This window comes from Dendrobates tinctorius, unplaced genomic scaffold, assembly GCF_039654945.1.
Source record: "Dendrobates tinctorius isolate UK_male_01 unplaced genomic scaffold, ASM3965494v1 ptg000350l, whole genome shotgun sequence".
Classification (NCBI taxonomy): domain Eukaryota; kingdom Metazoa; phylum Chordata; class Amphibia; order Anura; family Dendrobatidae; genus Dendrobates; species Dendrobates tinctorius.
Window position 1 is genome coordinate 3,715,859 of NW_027362016.1, and position 20,236 is coordinate 3,736,094.

Consider the following 20,236-nt stretch of genomic DNA (forward strand, 5'->3'; position numbering starts at 1 on the left):
TGTGAAATGCCCATGTCATTCTGACATGTTTCAGCACATTTTGGGACAAATGGTCTCACTTTTAACAATCAATAAAATATTTTCTCTAAATTTTTGTCTCTTTTTTGCTCCAATTGTTTGCATCTCATAAAAAATAAAACTTGATGTAACATTATGCATGCAAATTGTGTTTTATGTGCGACCATGACCTATTCTAGAAGCACAGGGTCAGAATTATACTGGTGCATGGAGACAAACTGAAAATGTAAAAATTCAATGGCAAAATTGCTGTCTTTTTCTACTCATTCACAAATAGTTAATGAATGTTATTAAATATGTACAGCAAAATGGAAGGCGTTTCAAATAGAAATCATGCTTCAAAAAACAGTCAAATGAAAAATTATAATATATCCCTCCAGGTGTGACACTTGACATTTGCAGAGTGTCAAACCCCCCAGAAAATGTATAGAAATGGCCGAAATACCTCAGTTGGGAGAGCGTTAGACTGAAGATCTAAAGGTCCCTGGTCCAATCCCGGGTTTCGGCAAAATGCTTTTTCTTCACCGTTTACATTTTAAGGAGATATTAAACAAAGCACATGGACTGATAATGATCAAAAGGCCTAAAAATCTTAACTATCTACAGAAAACAAAATGTTAAAAATTTGAGAAACGGTAACTTTTTCCTTTTGAACACATGAATGTTTTTTAGTAATTTTTCCTCTATTTTGTTTTATTTCAGATTGACTTAGCTGTAAGAGGATTAAAAGGTAACCTGATAGCTGAAACAGACAGCACTTATCAGACACTAGCTGAATGATTATAGTCAGCTTGTTTGACTTTGAAACACTGAGGCATTACTGAGACAAATGTCCTTAAAAAATATGCTGTGGACAAAGTCAAAAAGGCAAAAAACACAAGCTGAACACAGGTCCGTCATCTTTAATTTGAAATATAGGAGGTTTCTACTTTAATGGTGAGACAAAGCATCTACATATTTGACATTGCTCCAGTGAGTAGAGCCCACTTAAAAATGTATGGGTTGCTTGTCTCTGCAAGCAAAAGCTGGCCACTAAACTGGCATACTTGCAATGCTGGATGGTTCAGAGTGAAAGCACCTATAGGCTGACAATAGTAATTGCAGGTGTTGATTAACTCATTGTGCAAAATAATTTCTAAAATGTGATCACTTTGGGAGGTTTTCTGCTGTTTTGGTACTCTGCAAATTTCATCTGCAAGGTATTCCTGCAAAATCTGCATTGCAAAACCCAAATAGGGCTCTTCCTTTCAAAGACCTGCTGTGTGGCCAAACAGTAGTTTCTGAAGAAATGTGGTGCATCACCGCATTTGTGAGAAATCTAACATTTCTAATATCCAAACAAAATAAATGGAGGTTTAAAAATTAATGCAGACGAAAAGTACGCATATAAAAAATGTTATTTATTGACTTTTTTGGGGTGTGTGACAAGTTTTTAATCACAAGGAATGGTAACATTTCTGCTGACTAGCATGGAAGGAGTTAAGTTCCAATTGCATATCGAAGCGGTCTAAGGCGAGCGGTCTAAGGCGCTGCGTTCAGGTCGCAGTCTCCCCTGGAGGCTTGGGTTCCAATCCCACTTCTGACATCAACATTTAATTTCAAGAAACTTTATCTTCATTTATTGATTAGATGAGGTCAAACAAAACTTAGTAATGTGGTTTTGAAAAATTTCCTGAGAGTCTTTGGAGTGAATCTGAATTTGTCCTCTCAAAAAAGAACTCTAGGAACATCAAACAGATTTTTTGTGCATATGTCTGTTGTTCTTTTGGCACTAGAAAAATCCTTTGGACAGTCAATGAGGAGGGACTATTTCACCTCTTTGTGTTCTCTGTCCCTATTAGGGTAGGGAATCAACCTTCTACAGTGCTGTCATGAAATATATCTAGAAACGGATTTGCTGGTAAGTCTACTTTCATAGTTTTCACCTCATACATCAATAGACCATAACGATACTTAATAAACAAAAACTTAACAAGTAGGTAATCATAGTTTAAAAAATGTGAAATGCCCATGTCATTCTGACATGTTTCAGCACATTTTGGGACAAATGGTCTCACTTTTAACAATCAATAAAATATTTTCTCTAAATTTTTGTCTCTTTTTTGCTCCAATTGTTTGCATCTCATAAAAAATAAAACTTGATGTAACATTATGCATGCAAATTGTGTTTTATGTGCGACCATGACCTATTCTAGAAGCACAGGGTCAGAATTATACTGGTGCATGGAGACAAACTGAAAATGTAAAAATTCAATGGCAAAATTGCTGTCTTTTTCTACTCATTCACAAATAGTTAATGAATGTTATTAAATATGTACAGCAAAATGGAAGGCGTTTCAAATAGAAATCATGCTTCAAAAAACAGTCAAATGAAAAATTATAATATATCCCTCCAGGTGTGACACTTGACATTTGCAGAGTGTCAAACCCCCCAGAAAATGTATAGAAATGGCCGAAATACCTCAGTTGGGAGAGCGTTAGACTGAAGATCTAAAGGTCCCTGGTCCAATCCCGGGTTTCGGCAAAATGCTTTTTCTTCACCGTTTACATTTTAAGGAGATATTAAACAAAGCACATGGACTGATAATGATCAAAAGGCCTAAAAATCTTAACTATCTACAGAAAACAAAATGTTAAAAATTTGAGAAACGGTAACTTTTTCCTTTTGAACACATGAATGTTTTTTAGTAATTTTTCCTCTATTTTGTTTTATTTCAGATTGACTTAGCTGTAAGAGGATTAAAAGGTAACCTGATAGCTGAAACAGACAGCACTTATCAGACACTAGCTGAATGATTATAGTCAGCTTGTTTGACTTTGAAACACTGAGGCATTACTGAGACAAATGTCCTTAAAAAATATGCTGTGGACAAAGTCAAAAAGGCAAAAAACACAAGCTGAACACAGGTCCGTCATCTTTAATTTGAAATATAGGAGGTTTCTACTTTAATGGTGAGACAAAGCATCTACATATTTGACATTGCTCCAGTGAGTAGAGCCCACTTAAAAATGTATGGGTTGCTTGTCTCTGCAAGCAAAAGCTGGCCACTAAACTGGCATACTTGCAATGCTGGATGGTTCAGAGTGAAAGCACCTATAGGCTGACAATAGTAATTGCAGGTGTTGATTAACTCATTGTGCAAAATAATTTCTAAAATGTGATCACTTTGGGAGGTTTTCTGCTGTTTTGGTACTCTGCAAATTTCATCTGCAAGGTATTCCTGCAAAATCTGCATTGCAAAACCCAAATAGGGCTCTTCCTTTCAAAGACCTGCTGTGTGGCCAAACAGTAGTTTCTGAAGAAATGTGGTGCATCACCGCATTTGTGAGAAATCTAACATTTCTAATATCCAAACAAAATAAATGGAGGTTTAAAAATTAATGCAGACGAAAAGTACGCATATAAAAAATGTTATTTATTGACTTTTTTGGGGTGTGTGACAAGTTTTTAATCACAAGGAATGGTAACATTTCTGCTGACTAGCATGGAAGGAGTTAAGTTCCAATTGCATATCGAAGCGGTCTAAGGCGAGCGGTCTAAGGCGCTGCGTTCAGGTCGCAGTCTCCCCTGGAGGCTTGGGTTCCAATCCCACTTCTGACATCAACATTTAATTTCAAGAAACTTTATCTTCATTTATTGATTAGATGAGGTCAAACAAAACTTAGTAATGTGGTTTTGAAAAATTTCCTGAGAGTCTTTGGAGTGAATCTGAATTTGTCCTCTCAAAAAAGAACTCTAGGAACATCAAACAGATTTTTTGTGCATATGTCTGTTGTTCTTTTGGCACTAGAAAAATCCTTTGGACAGTCAATGAGGAGGGACTATTTCACCTCTTTGTGTTCTCTGTCCCTATTAGGGTAGGGAATCAACCTTCTACAGTGCTGTCATGAAATATATCTAGAAACGGATTTGCTGGTAAGTCTACTTTCATAGTTTTCACCTCATACATCAATAGACCATAACGATACTTAATAAACAAAAACTTAACAAGTAGGTAATCATAGTTTAAAAAATGTGAAATGCCCATGTCATTCTGACATGTTTCAGCACATTTTGGGACAAATGGTCTCACTTTTAACAATCAATAAAATATTTTCTCTAAATTTTTGTCTCTTTTTTGCTCCAATTGTTTGCATCTCATAAAAAATAAAACTTGATGTAACATTATGCATGCAAATTGTGTTTTATGTGCGACCATGACCTATTCTAGAAGCACAGGGTCAGAATTATACTGGTGCATGGAGACAAACTGAAAATGTAAAAATTCAATGGCAAAATTGCTGTCTTTTTCTACTCATTCACAAATAGTTAATGAATGTTATTAAATATGTACAGCAAAATGGAAGGCGTTTCAAATAGAAATCATGCTTCAAAAAACAGTCAAATGAAAAATTATAATATATCCCTCCAGGTGTGACACTTGACATTTGCAGAGTGTCAAACCCCCCAGAAAATGTATAGATATGGCCGAAATAGCTCAGTTGGGAGAGCGTAAGACTGAAGATATAAAGGTCCCTGGTCCAATCCCAGGTTTCGGCAAAATGCTTTTTCTTCACCGTTTACATTTTAAGGAGATATTAAACAAAGCACATGGACTGATCATGATCAAAAGGCCTAAAAATCTTAACTATCTACAGAAAACAAAATGTTAAAAATTTGAGAAACGGTAACTTTTTCCTTTTGAACACATGAATGTTTTTTAGTAATTTTTCCTCTATTTTGTTTTATTTCAGATTGACTTAGCTGTAAGAGGATTAAAAGGTAACCTGATAGCTGAAACAGACAGCACTTATCAGACACTAGCTGAATGATTATAGTCAGCTTGTTTGACTTTGAAACACTGAGGCATTACTGAGACAAATGTCCTTAAAAAATATGCTGTGGACAAAGTCAAAAAGGCAAAAAAACACAAGCTCCACACAGGTCCGTCATCTTTAATTTGAAATATAGGAGGTTTCTACTTTAATGGTGAGACAAAGCATCTACATATTTGACATTGCTCCAGTGAGTAGAGCCCACTTAAAAATGTATGGGTTGCTTGTCTCTGCAAGCAAAAGCTGGGCACTAAACTGGCATACTTGCAATGCTGGATGGTTCAGAGTGAAAACACCTATAGGCTGACAATAGTAATTGCAGGTGTTGATTAACTCATTGTGCAAAATAATTTCTAAAATGTGGTCACTTTGGGAGGTTTTCTGCTGTTTTGGTACTCTGCAAATTTCATCTGCAAGGTATTCCTGCAAAATCTGCATTGCAAAACCCAAATAGGGCTCTTCCTTTCAAAGCCCTGCTGTGTGGCCAAACAGTAGTTTCTGAAGAAATGTGGTGCATCACCGCATTTGTGAGAAATCTAACATTTCTAATATCCAAACAAAATAAATGGAGGTTTAAAAATTAATGCAGACGAAAAGTACGCATATAAAAAATGTTATTTATTGACTTTTTTGGGGTGGTGTGACAAGTTTGTAATCACAAGGAATGGTAACATTTCTGCTGACTAGCATGGAAGGAGTTAAGTTCCAATTGCATATCGAAGTCAGGATGGCCGAGCGGTCAAAGGCACAGCGTTCAGGTCGCAGTCTCCCCTGGAGGCGTGGGTTCAGATCCCACTTCTGACATCAACATTTAATTTCAAGAAACTTTATCTTCATTTATTGATTAGATGAGGTCAAACAAAACTTAGTAATGTGGTTTTGAAAAATTTCCTGAGAGTCTTTGGAGTGAATCTGAATTTGTCCTCTCAAAAAAGAACTCTAGGAACATCAAACAGATTTTTTGTGCATATGTCTGTTGTTCTTTTGGCACTAGAAAAATCCTTTGGACAGTCAATGAGGAGGGACTATTTCACCTCTTTGTGTTCTCTGTCCCTATTAGGGTAGGGAATCAACCTTCTACAGTGCTGTCATGAAATATATCTAGAAACGGATTTGCTGGTAAGTCTACTTTCATAGTTTTCACCTCATACATCAATAGACCATAACGATACTTAATAAACAAAAACTTAACAAGTAGGTAATCATAGTTTAAAAAATGTGAAATGCCCATGTCATTCTGACATGTTTCAGCACATTTTGGGACAAATGGTCTCACTTTTAACAATCAATAAAATATTTTCTCTAAATTTTTGTCTCTTTTTTGCTCCAATTGTTTGCATCTCATAAAAAATAAAACTTGATGTAACATTATGCATGCAAATTGTGTTTTATGTGCGACCATGACCTATTCTAGAAGCACAGGGTCAGAATTATACTGGTGCATGGAGACAAACTGAAAATGTAAAAATTCAATGGCAAAATTGCTGTCTTTTTCTACTCATTCACAAATAGTTAATGAATGTTATTAAATATGTACAGCAAAATGGAAGGCATTTCAAATAGAAATCATGCTTCAAAAAACAGTCAAATGAAAAATTATAATATATCCCTCCAGGTGTGACACTTGACATTTGCAGAGTGTCAAACCCCCCAGAAAATGTATAGATATGGCCGAAATAGCTCAGTTGGGAGAGCGTTAGACTGAAGATCTAAAGGTCCCGGGTTTCGGCAAAATGCTTTTTCTTCACCATTTACATTTTAAGGAGATATTAAACAAAGCACATGGACTGATCATGATCAAAAGGCCTAAAAATCTTAACTATCTACAGAAAACAAAATGTTAAAAATTTGAGAAACGGTAACTTTTTCCTTTTGAACACATGAATGTTTTTTAGTAATTTTTCCTCTATTTTGTTTTATTTCAGATTGACTTAGCTGTAAGAGGATTAAAAGGTAACCTGATAGCTGAAACAGACAGCACTTATCAGACACTAGCTGAATGATTATAGTCAGCTTGTTTGACTTTGAAACACTGAGGCATTACTGAGACAAATGTTCTTAAAAAATATGCTGTGGACAAAGTCAAAAAGGCAAAAAACACAAGCTCCACACAGGTCCGTCATCTTTAATTTGAAATATAGGAGGTTTCTACTTTAATGGTGAGACAAAGCATCTACATATTTGACATTGCTCCAGTGAGTAGAGCCCACTTAAAAATGTATGGGTTGCTTGCCTCTGCAAGCAAAAGCTGGGCACTAAACTGGCATACTTGCAATGCTGGATGGTTCAGAGTGAAAACACCTATAGGCTGACAATAGTAATTGCAGGTGTTGATTAACTCATTGTGCAAAATAATTTCTAAAATGTGGTCACTTTGGAAGGTTTTCTGCTGTTTTGGTACTCTGCAAATTTCATCTGCAAGGTATTCCTGCAAAATCTGCATTGCAAAACCCAAATAGGGCTCTTCCTTTCAAAGTCCTGCTGTGTGGCCAAACAGTAGTTTCTGAAGAAATGTGGTGCATCACCGTATTTGTGAGAAATCTAACATTTCTAATATCCAAACAAAATAAATGGAGGTTTAAAAATTAATGCAGACGAAAAGTACGCATATAAAAAATGTTATTTATTGACTTTTTTGGGGTGGTGTGACAAGTTTGTAATCACAAGGAATGGTAACATTTCTGCTGACTAGCATGGAAGGAGTTAAGTTCCAATTGCATATCGAAGTCAGGATGGCCGAGTGGTCTAAGGCGCAGCGTTCAGGTCGCAGTCTCCCCTGGAGGCGTGGGTTCAAATCCAACTGCTGACATCAACATTTAATTTCAAGAAACTTTATCTTCATTTATTGATTAGATGAGGTCAAACAAAACTTAGTAATGTGGTTTTGAAAAATTTCCTGAGAGTCTTTGGAGTGAATCTGAATTTGTCCTCTCAAAGAAGAACTCTAGGAACATCAAACAGATTTTTTGTGCATATGTCTGTTGTTCTTTTGGCACTAGAAAAATCCTTTGGACAGTCAATGAGGAGGGACTATTTCACCTCTTTGTGTTCTCTGTCCCTATTAGGGTAGGGAATCAACCTTCTACAGTGCTGTCATGAAATATATCTAGAAACGGATTTGCTGGTAAGTCTACTTTCATAGTTTTCACCTCATACATCAATAGACCATAACGATACTTAATTAACAAAAACTTAACAAGTAGGTAATCATAGTTTAAAAAATGTGAAATGCCCATGTCATTCTGACATGTTTCAGCACATTTTGGGACAAATGGTCTCACTTTTAACAATCAATAAAATATTTTCTCTAAATTTTTGTCTCTTTTTTGCTCCAATTGTTTGCATCTCATAAAAAATAAAACTTGATGTAACATTATGCATGCAAATTGTGTTTTATGTGTGACCATGACCTATTCTAGAAGCACAGGGTCAGAATTATACTGGTGCATGGAGACAAACTGAAAATGTAAAAATTCAATGGCAAAATTGCTGTCTTTTTCTACTCATTCACAAATAGTTAATGAATGTTATTAAATATGTACAGCAAAATGGAAGGCGTTTCAAATAGAAATCATGCTTCAAAAAACAGTCAAATGAAAAATTATAATATATCCCTCCAGGTGTGACACTTGACATTTGCAGAGTGTCAAACCCCCCAGAAAATGTATAGATATGGCTGAAATAGCTCAGTTGAGAGAGCGTTAGACTGAAGATCTAAAGGTCCCTGGTCCAATCCCGGGTTTCGGCAAAATGCTTTTTCTTCACCGTTTACATTTTAAGGAGATATTAAACAAAGCACATGGACTGATCATGATCAAAAGGCCTAAAAATCTTAACTATCTACAGAAAACAAAATGTTAAAAATTTGAGAAACGGTAACTTTTTCCTTTTGAACACATGAATGTTTTTTAGTAATTTTTCCTCTATTTTGTTTTATTTCAGATTGACTTAGCTGTAAGAGGATTAAAAGGTAACCTGATAGCTGAAACAGACAGCACTTATCAGACACTAGCTGAATGATTATAGTCAGCTTGTTTGACTTTGAAACACTGAGGCATTACTGAGACAAATGTCCTTAAAAAATATGCTGTGGACAAAGTCAAAAAGGCAAAAAAACACAAGCTCCACACAGGTCCGTCATCTTTAATTTGAAATATAGGAGGTTTCTACTTTAATGGTGAGACAAAGCATCTACATATTTGACATTGCTCCAGTGAGTAGAGCCCACTTAAAAATGTATGGGTTGCTTGTCTCTGCAAGCAAAAGCTGGGCACTAAACTGGCATACTTGCAATGCTGGATGGTTCAGAGTGAAAACACCTATAGGCTGACAATAGTAATTGCAGGTGTTGATTAACTCATTGTGCAAAATAATTTCTAAAATGTGGTCACTTTGGGAGGTTTTCTGCTGTTTTGGTACTCTGCAAATTTCATCTGCAAGGTATTCCTGCAAAATCTGCATTGCAAAACCCAAATAGGGCTCTTCCTTTCAAAGCCCTGCTGTGTGGCCAAACAGTAGTTTCTGAAGAAATGTGGTGCATCACCGCATTTGTGAGAAATCTAACATTTCTAATATCCAAACAAAATAAATGGAGGTTTAAAAATTAATGCAGACGAAAAGTACGCATATAAAAAATGTTATTTATTGACTTTTTTGGGGTGGTGTGACAAGTTTGTAATCACAAGGAATGGTAACATTTCTGCTGACTAGCATGGAAGGAGTTAAGTTCCAATTGCATATCGAAGTCAGGATGGCCGAGCGGTCAAAGGCCGAGCGGTCAAAGGCACAGCGTTCAGGTCGCAGTCTCCCCTGGAGGCGTGGGTTCAGATCCCACTTCTGACATCAACATTTAATTTCAAGAAACTTTATCTTCATTTATTGATTAGATGAGGTCAAACAAAACTTAGTAATGTGGTTTTGCAAAATTTCCTGAGAGTCTTTGGAGTGAATCTGAATTTGTCCTCTCAAAAAAGAACTCTAGGAACATCAAACAGATTTTTTGTGCATATGTCTGTTGTTCTTTTGGCACTAGAAAAATCCTTTGGACAGTCAATGAGGAGGGACTATTTCACCTCTTTGTGTTCTCTGTCCCTATTAGGGTAGGGAATCAACCTTCTACAGTGCTGTCATGAAATATATCTAGAAACGGATTTGCTGGTAAGTCTACTTTCATAGTTTTCACCTCATACATCAATAGACCATAACGATACTTAATAAACAAAAACTTAACAAGTAGGTAATCATAGTTTAAAAAATGTGAAATGCCCATGTCATTCTGACATGTTTCAGCACATTTTGGGACAAATGGTCTCACTTTTAACAATCAATAAAATATTTTCTCTAAATTTTTGTCTCTTTTTTGCTCCAATTGTTTGCATCTCATAAAAAATAAAACTTGATGTAACATTATGCATGCAAATTGTGTTTTATGTGCGACCATGACCTATTCTAGAAGCACAGGGTCAGAATTATACTGGTGCATGGAGACAAACTGAAAATGTAAAAATTCAATGGCAAAATTGCTGTCTTTTTCTACTCATTCACAAATAGTTAATGAATGTTATTAAATATGTACAGCAAAATGGAAGGCATTTCAAATAGAAATCATGCTTCAAAAAACAGTCAAATGAAAAATTATAATATATCCCTCCAGGTGTGACACTTGACATTTGCAGAGTGTCAAACCCCCCAGAAAATGTATAGTTATGGACGAAATAGCTCAGTTGGGAGAGCGTTAGACTGAAGATCTAAAGGTCCCGGGTTTCGGCAAAATGCTTTTTCTTCACCATTTACATTTTAAGGAGATATTAAACAAAGCACATGGACTGATCATGATCAAAAGTCCTAAAAATCTTAACTATCTACAGAAAACAAAATGTTAAAAATTTGAGAAACGGTAACTTTTTCCTTTTGAACACATGAATGTTTTTTAGTAATTTTTCCTCTATTTTGTTTTATTTCAGATTGACTTAGCTGTAAGAGGATTAAAAGGTAACCTGATAGCTGAAACAGACAGCACTTATCAGACACTAGCTGAATGATTATAGTCAGCTTGTTTGACTTTGAAACACTGAGGCATTACTGAGACAAATGTCCTTAAAAAATATGCTGTGGACAAAGTCAAAAAGGCAAAAAACACAAGCTCCACACAGGTCCGTCATCTTTAATTTGAAATATAGGAGGTTTCTACTTTAATGGTGAGACAAAGCATCTACATATTTGACATTGCTCCAGTGAGTAGAGCCCACTTAAAAATGTATGGGTTGCTTGCCTCTGCAAGCAAAAGCTGGGCACTAAACTGGCATACTTGCAATGCTGGATGGTTCAGAGTGAAAACACCTATAGGCTGACAATAGTAATTGCAGGTGTTGATTAACTCATTGTGCAAAATAATTTCTAAAATGTGGTCACTTTGGGAGGTTTTCTGCTGTTTTGGTACTCTGCAAATTTCATCTGCAAGGTATTCCTGCAAAATCTGCATTGCAAAACCCAAATAGGGCTCTTCCTTTCAAAGTCCTGCTGTGTGGCCAAACAGTAGTTTCTGAAGAAATGTGGTGCATCACCGTATTTGTGAGAAATCTAACATTTCTAATATCCAAACAAAATAAATGGAGGTTTAAAAATTAATGCAGACGAAAAGTACGCATATAAAAAATGTTATTTATTGACTTTTTTGGGGTGGTGTGACAAGTTTGTAATCACAAGGAATGGTAACATTTCTGCTGACTAGCATGGAAGGAGTTAAGTTCCAATTGCATTTCGAAGTCAGGATGGCCGAGTGGTCTAAGGCGCAGCGTTCAGGTCGCAGTCTCCCTTGGAGGCGTGGGTTCAAATCCCACTTCTGACATCAACATTTAATTTCAAGAAACTTTATCTTCATTTATTGATTAGATGAGGTCAAACAAAACTTAGTAATGTGGTTTTGAAAAATTTCCTGAGAGTCTTTGGAGTGAATCTGAATTTGTCCTCTCAAAAAAGAACTCTAGGAACATCAAACAGATTTTTTGTGCATATGTCTGTTGTTCTTTTGGCACTAGAAAAATCCTTTGGACAGTCAATGAGGAGGGACTATTTCACCTCTTTGTGTTCTCTGTGCCTATTAGGGTAGGGAATCAACCTTCTACAGTGCTGTCATGAAATATATCTAGAAACGGATTTGCTGGTAAGTCTACTTTCATAGTTTTCACCTCATACATCAATAGACCATAACGATACTTAATAAACAAAAACTTAACAAGTAGGTAATCATAGTTTAAAAAATGTGAAATGCCCATGTCATTCTGACATGTTTCAGCACATTTTGGGACAAATGGTCTCACTTTTAACAATCAATAAAATATTTTCTCTAAATTTTTGTCTCTTTTTTGCTCCAATTGTTTGCATCTCATAAAAAATAAAACTTGATGTAACATTATGCATGCAAATTGTGTTTTATGTGCGACCATGACCTATTCTAGAAGCACAGGGTCAGAATTATACTGGTGCATGGAGACAAACTGAAAATGTAAAAATTCAATGGCAAAATTGCTGTCTTTTTCTACTCATTCACAAATAGTTAATGAATGTTATTAAATATGTACAGCAAAATGGAAGGCATTTCAAATAGAAATCATGCTTCAAAAAACAGTCAAATGAAAAATTATAATATATCCCTCCAGGTGTGACACTTGACATTTGCAGAGTGTCAAACCCCCCAGAAAATGTATAGATATGGCCGAAATAGCTCAGTTGGGAGAGCGTTAGACTGAAGATCTAAAGGTCCCGGGTTTCGGCAAAATGCTTTTTCTTCACCATTTACATTTTAAGGAGATATTAAACAAAGCACATGGACTGATCATGATCAAAAGTCCTAAAAATCTTAACTATCTACAGAAAACAAAATGTTAAAAATTTGAGAAACGGTAACTTTTTCCTTTTGAACACATGAATGTTTTTTAGTAATTTTTCCTCTATTTTGTTTTATTTCAGATTGACTTAGCTGTAAGAGGATTAAAAGGTAACCTGATAGCTGAAACAGACAGCACTTATCAGACACTAGCTGAATGATTATAGTCAGCTTGTTTGACTTTGAAACACTGAGGCATTACTGAGACAAATGTCCTTAAAAAATATGCTGTGGACAAAGTCAAAAAGGCAAAAAACACAAGCTCCACACAGGTCCGTCATCTTTAATTTGAAATATAGGAGGTTTCTACTTTAATGGTGAGACAAAGCATCTACATATTTGACATTGCTCCAGTGAGTAGAGCCCACTTAAAAATGTATGGGTTGCTTGCCTCTGCAAGCAAAAGCTGGGCACTAAACTGGCATACTTGCAATGCTGGATGGTTCAGAGTGAAAACACCTATAGGCTGACAATAGTAATTGCAGGTGTTGATTAACTCATTGTGCAAAATAATTTCTAAAATGTGGTCACTTTGGGAGGTTTTCTGCTGTTTTGGTACTCTGCAAATTTCATCTGCAAGGTATTCCTGCAAAATCTGCATTGCAAAACCCAAATAGGGCTCTTCCTTTCAAAGTCCTGCTGTGTGGCCAAACAGTAGTTTCTGAAGAAATGTGGTGCATCACCGTATTTGTGAGAAATCTAACATTTCTAATATCCAAACAAAATAAATGGAGGTTTAAAAATTAATGCAGACGAAAAGTACGCATATAAAAAATGTTATTTATTGACTTTTTTGGGGTGGTGTGACAAGTTTGTAATCACAAGGAATGGTAACATTTCTGCTGACTAGCATGGAAGGAGTTAAGTTCCAATTGCATATCGAAGTCAGGATGGCCGAGTGGTCTAAGGCGCAGCGTTCAGGTCGCAGTCTCCCCTGGAGGCGTGGGTTCAAATCCCACTTCTGACATCAACATTTAATTTCAAGAAACTTTATCTTCATTTATTGATTAGATGAAGTCAAACAAAACTTAGTAATGTGGTTTTGAAAAATTTCCTGAGAGTCTTTGGAGTGAATCTGAATTTGTCCTCTCAAAGAAGAACTCTAGGAACATCAAACAGATTTTTTGTGCATATGTCTGTTGTTCTTTTGGCACTAGAAAAATCCTTTGGACAATCAATGAGGAGGGACTATTTCACCTCTTTGTGTTCTCTGTCCCTATTAGGGTAGGGAATCAACCTTCTACAGTGCTGTCATGAAATATATCTAGAAACGGATTTGCTGGTAAGTCTACTTTCATAGTTTTCACCTCATACATCAATAGACCATAACGATACTTAATTAACAAAAACTTAACAAGTAGGTAATCATAGTTTAAAAAATGTGAAATGCCCATGTCATTCTGACATGTTTCAGCACATTTTGGGACAAATGGTCTCACTTTTAACAATCAATAAAATATTTTCTCTAAATTTTTGTCTCTTTTTTGCTCCAATTGTTTGCATCTCATAAAAAATAAAACTTGATGTAACATTATGCATGCAAATTGTTTTTTATGTGTGACCATGACGTATTCTAGAAGCACAGGGTCAGAATTATACTGGTGCATGGAGACAAACTGAAAATGTAAAAATTCAATGGCAAAATTGCTGTCTTTTTCTACTCATTCACAAATAGTTAATGAATGTTATTAAATATGTACAGCAAAATGGAAGGCGATTCAAATAGAAATCATGCTTCAAAAAACAGTCAAATGAAAAATTATAATATATCCCTCCAGGTGTGACACTTGACATTTGCAGAGTGTCAAACCCCCCAGAAAATGTATAGATATGGCTGAAATATCTCAGTTGGGAGAGCGTTAGACTGAAGATCTAAAGGTCCCTGGTCCAATCCCGGGTTTCGGCAAAATGCTTTTTCTTCACCGTTTACATTTTAAGGAGATATTAAACAAAGCACATGGACTGATCATGATCAAAAGGCCTAAAAATCTTAACTATCTACAGAAAACAAAATGTTAAAAATTTGAGAAACGGTAACTTTTTCCTTTTGAACACATGAATGTTTTTTAGTAATTTTTCCTCTATTTTGTTTTATTTCAGATTGACTTAGCTGTAAGAGGATTAAAAGGTAACCTGATAGCTGAAACAGACAGCACTTATCAGACACTAGCTGAATGATTATAGTCAGCTTGTTTGACTTTGAAACACTGAGGCATTACTGAGACAAATGTCCTTAAAAAATATGCTGTGGACAACGTCAAAAAGGCAAAAAACACAAGCTCCACACAGGTCCGTCATCTTTAATTTGAAATATAGGAGGTTTCTACTTTAATGGTGAGACAAAGCATCTACATATTTGACATTGCTCCAGTGAGTAGAGCCCACTTAAAAATGTATGGGTTGCTTGCCTCTGCAAGCAAAAGCTGGGCACTAAACTGGCATACTTGCAATGCTGGATGGTTCAGAGTGAAAACACCTATAGGCTGACAATAGTAATTGCAGGTGTTGATTAACTCATTGTGCAAAATAATTTCTAAAATGTGGTCACTTTGGGAGGTTTTCTGCTGTTTTGGTACTCTGCAAATTTCATCTGCAAGGTATTCCTGCAAAATCTGCATTGCAAAACCCAAATAGGGCTCTTCCTTTCAAAGTCCTGCTGTGTGGCCAAACAGTAGTTTCTGAAGAAATGTGGTGCATCACCGTATTTGTGAGAAATCTAACATTTCTAATATCCAAACAAAATAAATGGAGGTTTATAAATTAATGCAGACGAAAAGTACGCATATAAAAAATGTTATTTATTGACTTTTTTGGGGTGGTGTGACAAGTTTGTAATCACAAGGAATGGTAACATTTCTGCTGACTAGCATGGAAGGAGTTAAGTTCCAATTGCATATCGAAGTCAGGATGGCCGAGTGGTCTAAGGCGCAGCGTTCAGGTCGCAGTCTCCCCTGGAGGCGTGGGTTCAAATCCCACTTCTGACATCAACATTTAATTTCAAGAAACTTTATCTTCATTTATTGATTAGATGAGGTCAAACAAAACTTAGTAATGTGGTTTTGAAAAATTTCCTGAGAGTCTTTGGAGTGAATCTGAATTTGTCCTCTCAAAGAAGAACTCTAGGAACATCAAACAGATTTTTTGTGCATATGTCTGTTGTTCTTTTGGCACTAGAAAAATCCTTTGGACAGTCAATGAGGAGGGACTATTTCACCTCTTTGTGTTCTCTGTCCCTATTAGGGTAGGGAATCAACCTTCTACAGTGCTGTCATGAAATATATCTAGAAACGGATTTGCTGGTAAGTCTACTTTCATAGTTTTCACCTCATACATCAATAGACCATAACGATACTTAATTAACAAAAACTTAACAAGTAGGTAATCATAGTTTAAAAAATGTGAAATGCCCATGTCATTCTGACATGTTTCAGCACATTTTGGGACAAATGGTCTCACTTTTAACAATCAATAAAATATTTTCTCTAAATTTTTGTCTCTTTTTTGCTCCAATTGTTTGCATCTCATAAAAAATAAAACTTGATGTAACATTATGCATGCAAATTGTGTTTTATGTGTGACCATGACGTATTCTAGAAGCACAGGGTCAGAATTATACTGGTGCATGGAGACAAACTGAAAATGTAAAAATTCAATGGCAAAATTGCTGTCTTTTTCTACTCATTCACAAATAGTTAATGAATGTTATTAAATATGTACAGCAAAATGGAAGGCGTTTCAAATAGAAATCATGCTTCAAAAAACAGTCAAATGAAAAATTATAATATATCCCTCCAGGTGTGACACTTGACATTTGCAGAGTGTCAAACCCCCCAGAAAATGTATAGATATGGCTGAAATAGCTCAGTTGGGAGAGCGTTAGACTGAAGATCTAAAGGTCCCTGGTCCAATCCCGGGTTTCGGCAAAATGCTTTTTCTTCACCGTTTACATTTTAAGGAGATATTAAACAAAGCACATGGACTGATCATGATCAAAAGGCCTAAAAATCTTAACTATCTACAGAAAACAAAATGTTAAAAATTTGAGAAACGGTAACTTTTTCCTTTTGAACACATGAATGTTTTTTAGTAATTTTTCCTCTATTTTGTTTTATTTCAGATTGACTTAGCTGTAAGAGGATTAAAAGGTAACCTGATAGCTGAAACAGACAGCACTTATCAGACACTAGCTGAATGATTATAGTCAGCTTGTTTGACTTTGAAACACTGAGGCATTACTGAGACAAATGTCCTTAAAAAATATGCTGTGGACAACGTCAAAAAGGCAAAAAACACAAGCTCCACACAGGTCCGTCATCTTTAATTTGAAATATAGGAGGTTTCTACTTTAATGGTGAGACAAAGCATCTACATATTTGACATTGCTCCAGTGAGTAGAGCCCACTTAAAAATGTATGGGTTGCTTGTCTCTGCAAGCAAAAGCTGGGCACTAAACTGGCATACTTGCAATGCTGGATGGTTCAGAGTGAAAACACCTATAGGCTGACAATAGTAATTGCAGGTGTTGATTAACTCATTGTGCAAAATAATTTCTAAAATGTGGTCACTTTGGGAGGTTTTCTGCTGTTTTGGTACTCTGCAAATTTCATCTGCAAGGTATTCCTGCAAAATCTGCATTGCAAAACCCAAATAGGGCTCTTCCTTTCAAAGCCCTGCTGTGTGGCCAAACAGTAGTTTCTGAAGAAATGTGGTGCATCACCGTATTTGTGAGAAATCTAACATTTCTAATATCCAAACAAAATAAATGGAGGTTTAAAAATTAATGCAGACGAAAAGTACGCATATAAAAAATGTTATTTATTGACTTTTTTGGGGTGGTGTGACAAGTTTGTAATCACAAGGAATGGTAACATTTCTGCTGACTAGCATGGAAGGAGTTAAGTTCCAATCGCATATCGAAGTCAGGATGGCCGAGTGGTCTAAGGCGCAGCGTTCAGGTCGCAGTCTCCCCTGGAGGCGTGGGTTCAAATCCCACTTCTGACATCAACATTTAATTTCAAGTAACTTTATCTTCATGTAATGTGGTTTTGAAAAATTTCCTGAGAGTCTTTGGAGTGAATCTGAATTTGTCCTCTCAAAAAAGAACTCTAGGAACATCAAACAGATTTTTTGTGCATATGTCTGTTGTTCTTTTGGCACTAGAAAAATCCTTTGGACAGTCAATGAGGAGGGACTATTTCACCTCTTTGTGTTCTCTGTCCCTATTAGGGTAGGGAATCAACCTTCTACAGTGCTGTCATGAAATATATCTAGAAACGGATTTGCTGGTAAGTCTACTTTCACAGTTTTCACCTCATACATCAATAGACCATAATGATACTTAATAAACAAAAACTTAACAAGTTGGTAATCATAGTTTAAAAAATGTGAAATGCCCATGTCATTCTGACATGTTTCAGCACATTTTGGGACAAATGGTCTCACTTTTAACAATCAATAAAATATTTTCTCTAAATTTTTGTCTCTTTTTTGCTCCAATTGTTTGCATCTCATAAAAAATAAAACTTGATGTAACATTATGCATACAAATTGTGTTTTATGTGTGACCATGACCTATTCTAGAAGCACAGGGTCAGAATTATACTGGTGCATGGAGACAAACTGAAAATGTAAAAATTCAATGGCAAAATTGCTGTCTTTTTCTACTCATTCACAAATAGTTAATGAATGTTATTAAATATGTACAGCAAAATGGAAGGCGTTTCAAATAGAAATCATGCTTCAAAAATCAGTCAAATGAAAAATTATAATATATCCCTCCAGGTGTGACACTTGACATTTGCAGAGTGTCAAACCCCCCAGAAAATGTATAGATATGGCTGAAATAGCTCAGTTGGGAGAGCGTTAGACTGAAGATCTAAAGGTCCCTGGTCCAATCCCGGGTTTCGGCAAAATGCTTTTTCTTCACCGTTTACATTTTAAGGAGATATTAAACAAAGCACATGGACTGATCATGATCAAAAGGCCTAAAAATCTTAACTATCTACAGAAAACAAAATGTTAAAAATTTGAGAAACGGTAACTTTTTCCTTTTGAACACATGAATGTTTTTTAGTAATTTTTCCTCTATTTTGTTTTATTTCAGATTGACTTAGCTGTAAGAGGATTAAAAGGTAACCTGATAGCTGAAACAGACAGCACTTATCAGACACTAGCTGAATGATTATAGTCAGCTTGTTTGACTTTGAAACACTGAGGCATTACTGAGACAAATGTCCTTAAAAAATATGCTGTGGACAACGTCAAAAAGGCAAAAAACACAAGCTCCACACAGGTCCGTCATCTTTAATTTGAAATATAGGAGGTTTCTACTTTAATGGTGAGACAAAGCATCTACATATTTGACATTGCTCCAGTGAGTAGAGCCCACTTAAAAATGTATGGGTTGCTTGCCTCTGCAAGCAAAAGCTGGGCACTAAACTGGCATACTTGCAATGCTGGATGGTTCAGAGTGAAAACACCTATAGGCTGACAATAGTAATTGCAGGTGTTGATTAACTCATTGTGCAAAATAATTTCTAAAATGTGGTCACTTTGGGAGGTTTTCTGCTGTTTTGGTACTCTGCAAATTTCATCTGCAAGGTATTCCTGCAAAATCTGCATTGCAAAACCCAAATAGGGCTCTTCCTTTCAAAGCCCTGCTGTGTGGCCAAACAGTAGTTTCTGAAGAAATGTGGTGCATCACCGTATTTGTGAGAAATCTAACATTTCTAATATCCAAACAAAATAAATGGAGGTTTAAAAATTAATGCAGACGAAAAGTACGAATGTAAAAAATGTTATTTATTGACTTTTTTGGGGTGGTGTGACAAGTTTGTAATCACAAGGAATGGTAACATTTCTGCTGACTAGCATGGAAGGAGTTAAGTTCCAATTGCATATCGAAGTCAGGATGGCAGAGCGGTCTAAGGCGCTGCGTTCAGGTCGCAGTCTCCCCTGGAGGCGTGGGTTCAAATCCCACTTCTGACATCAACATTTAATTTCAAGTAACTTTATCTTCATGTAATGTGGTTTTGAAAAATTTCCTGAGAGTCTTTGGAGTGAATCTGAATTTGTCCTCTCAAAAAAGAACTCTAGGAACATCAAACAGATTTTTTGTGCATATGTCTGTTGTTCTTTTGGCACTAGAAAAATCCTTTGGACAGTCAATGAGGAGGGACTATTTCACCTCTTTGTGTTCTCTGTCCCTATTAGGGTAGGGAATCAACCTTCTACAGTGCTGTCATGAAATATATCTAGAAACGGATTTGCTGGTAAGTCTACTTTCATAGTTTTCACCTCATACATCAATAGACCATAACGATACTTAATAAACAAAAACTTAACAAGTTGGTAATCATAGTTTAAAAAATGTGAAATGCCCATGTCATTCTGACATGTTTCAGCACATTTTGGGACAAATGGTCTCACTTTTAACAATCAATAAAATATTTTCTCTAAATTTTTGTCTCTTTTTTGCTCCAATTGTTTGCATCTCATAAAAAATAAAACTTGATGTAA

At 35.9% G+C, this 20,236-nt stretch overlaps 5 non-coding genes across 5 annotated transcripts; all 5 read left to right on the forward strand.

Moving 5' to 3' along the window:
• The first annotated feature begins 11,597 nt into the window (after positions 1-11,597).
• On the forward strand, positions 11,598-11,680 carry TRNAL-CAG (transfer RNA leucine (anticodon CAG)). Its single transcript has one exon. It is a non-coding gene; the product is annotated as a tRNA-Leu (tRNA).
• Positions 11,681-13,602: 1,922 nt separating this feature from the next.
• Positions 13,603-13,685, forward strand: TRNAL-CAG (transfer RNA leucine (anticodon CAG)). Its single transcript has one exon. It is a non-coding gene; the product is annotated as a tRNA-Leu (tRNA).
• A 1,934-nt stretch (positions 13,686-15,619) lies between these two features.
• TRNAL-CAG (transfer RNA leucine (anticodon CAG)) lies at positions 15,620-15,702 on the forward strand. The gene has a single exon. It is a non-coding gene; the product is annotated as a tRNA-Leu (tRNA).
• Positions 15,703-17,636: 1,934 nt separating this feature from the next.
• On the forward strand, positions 17,637-17,719 carry TRNAL-CAG (transfer RNA leucine (anticodon CAG)). Its single transcript has one exon. It is a non-coding gene; the product is annotated as a tRNA-Leu (tRNA).
• A 1,903-nt stretch (positions 17,720-19,622) lies between these two features.
• TRNAL-CAG (transfer RNA leucine (anticodon CAG)) lies at positions 19,623-19,705 on the forward strand. Its single transcript has one exon. It is a non-coding gene; the product is annotated as a tRNA-Leu (tRNA).
• The last annotated feature ends 531 nt before the right edge of the window (positions 19,706-20,236 follow it).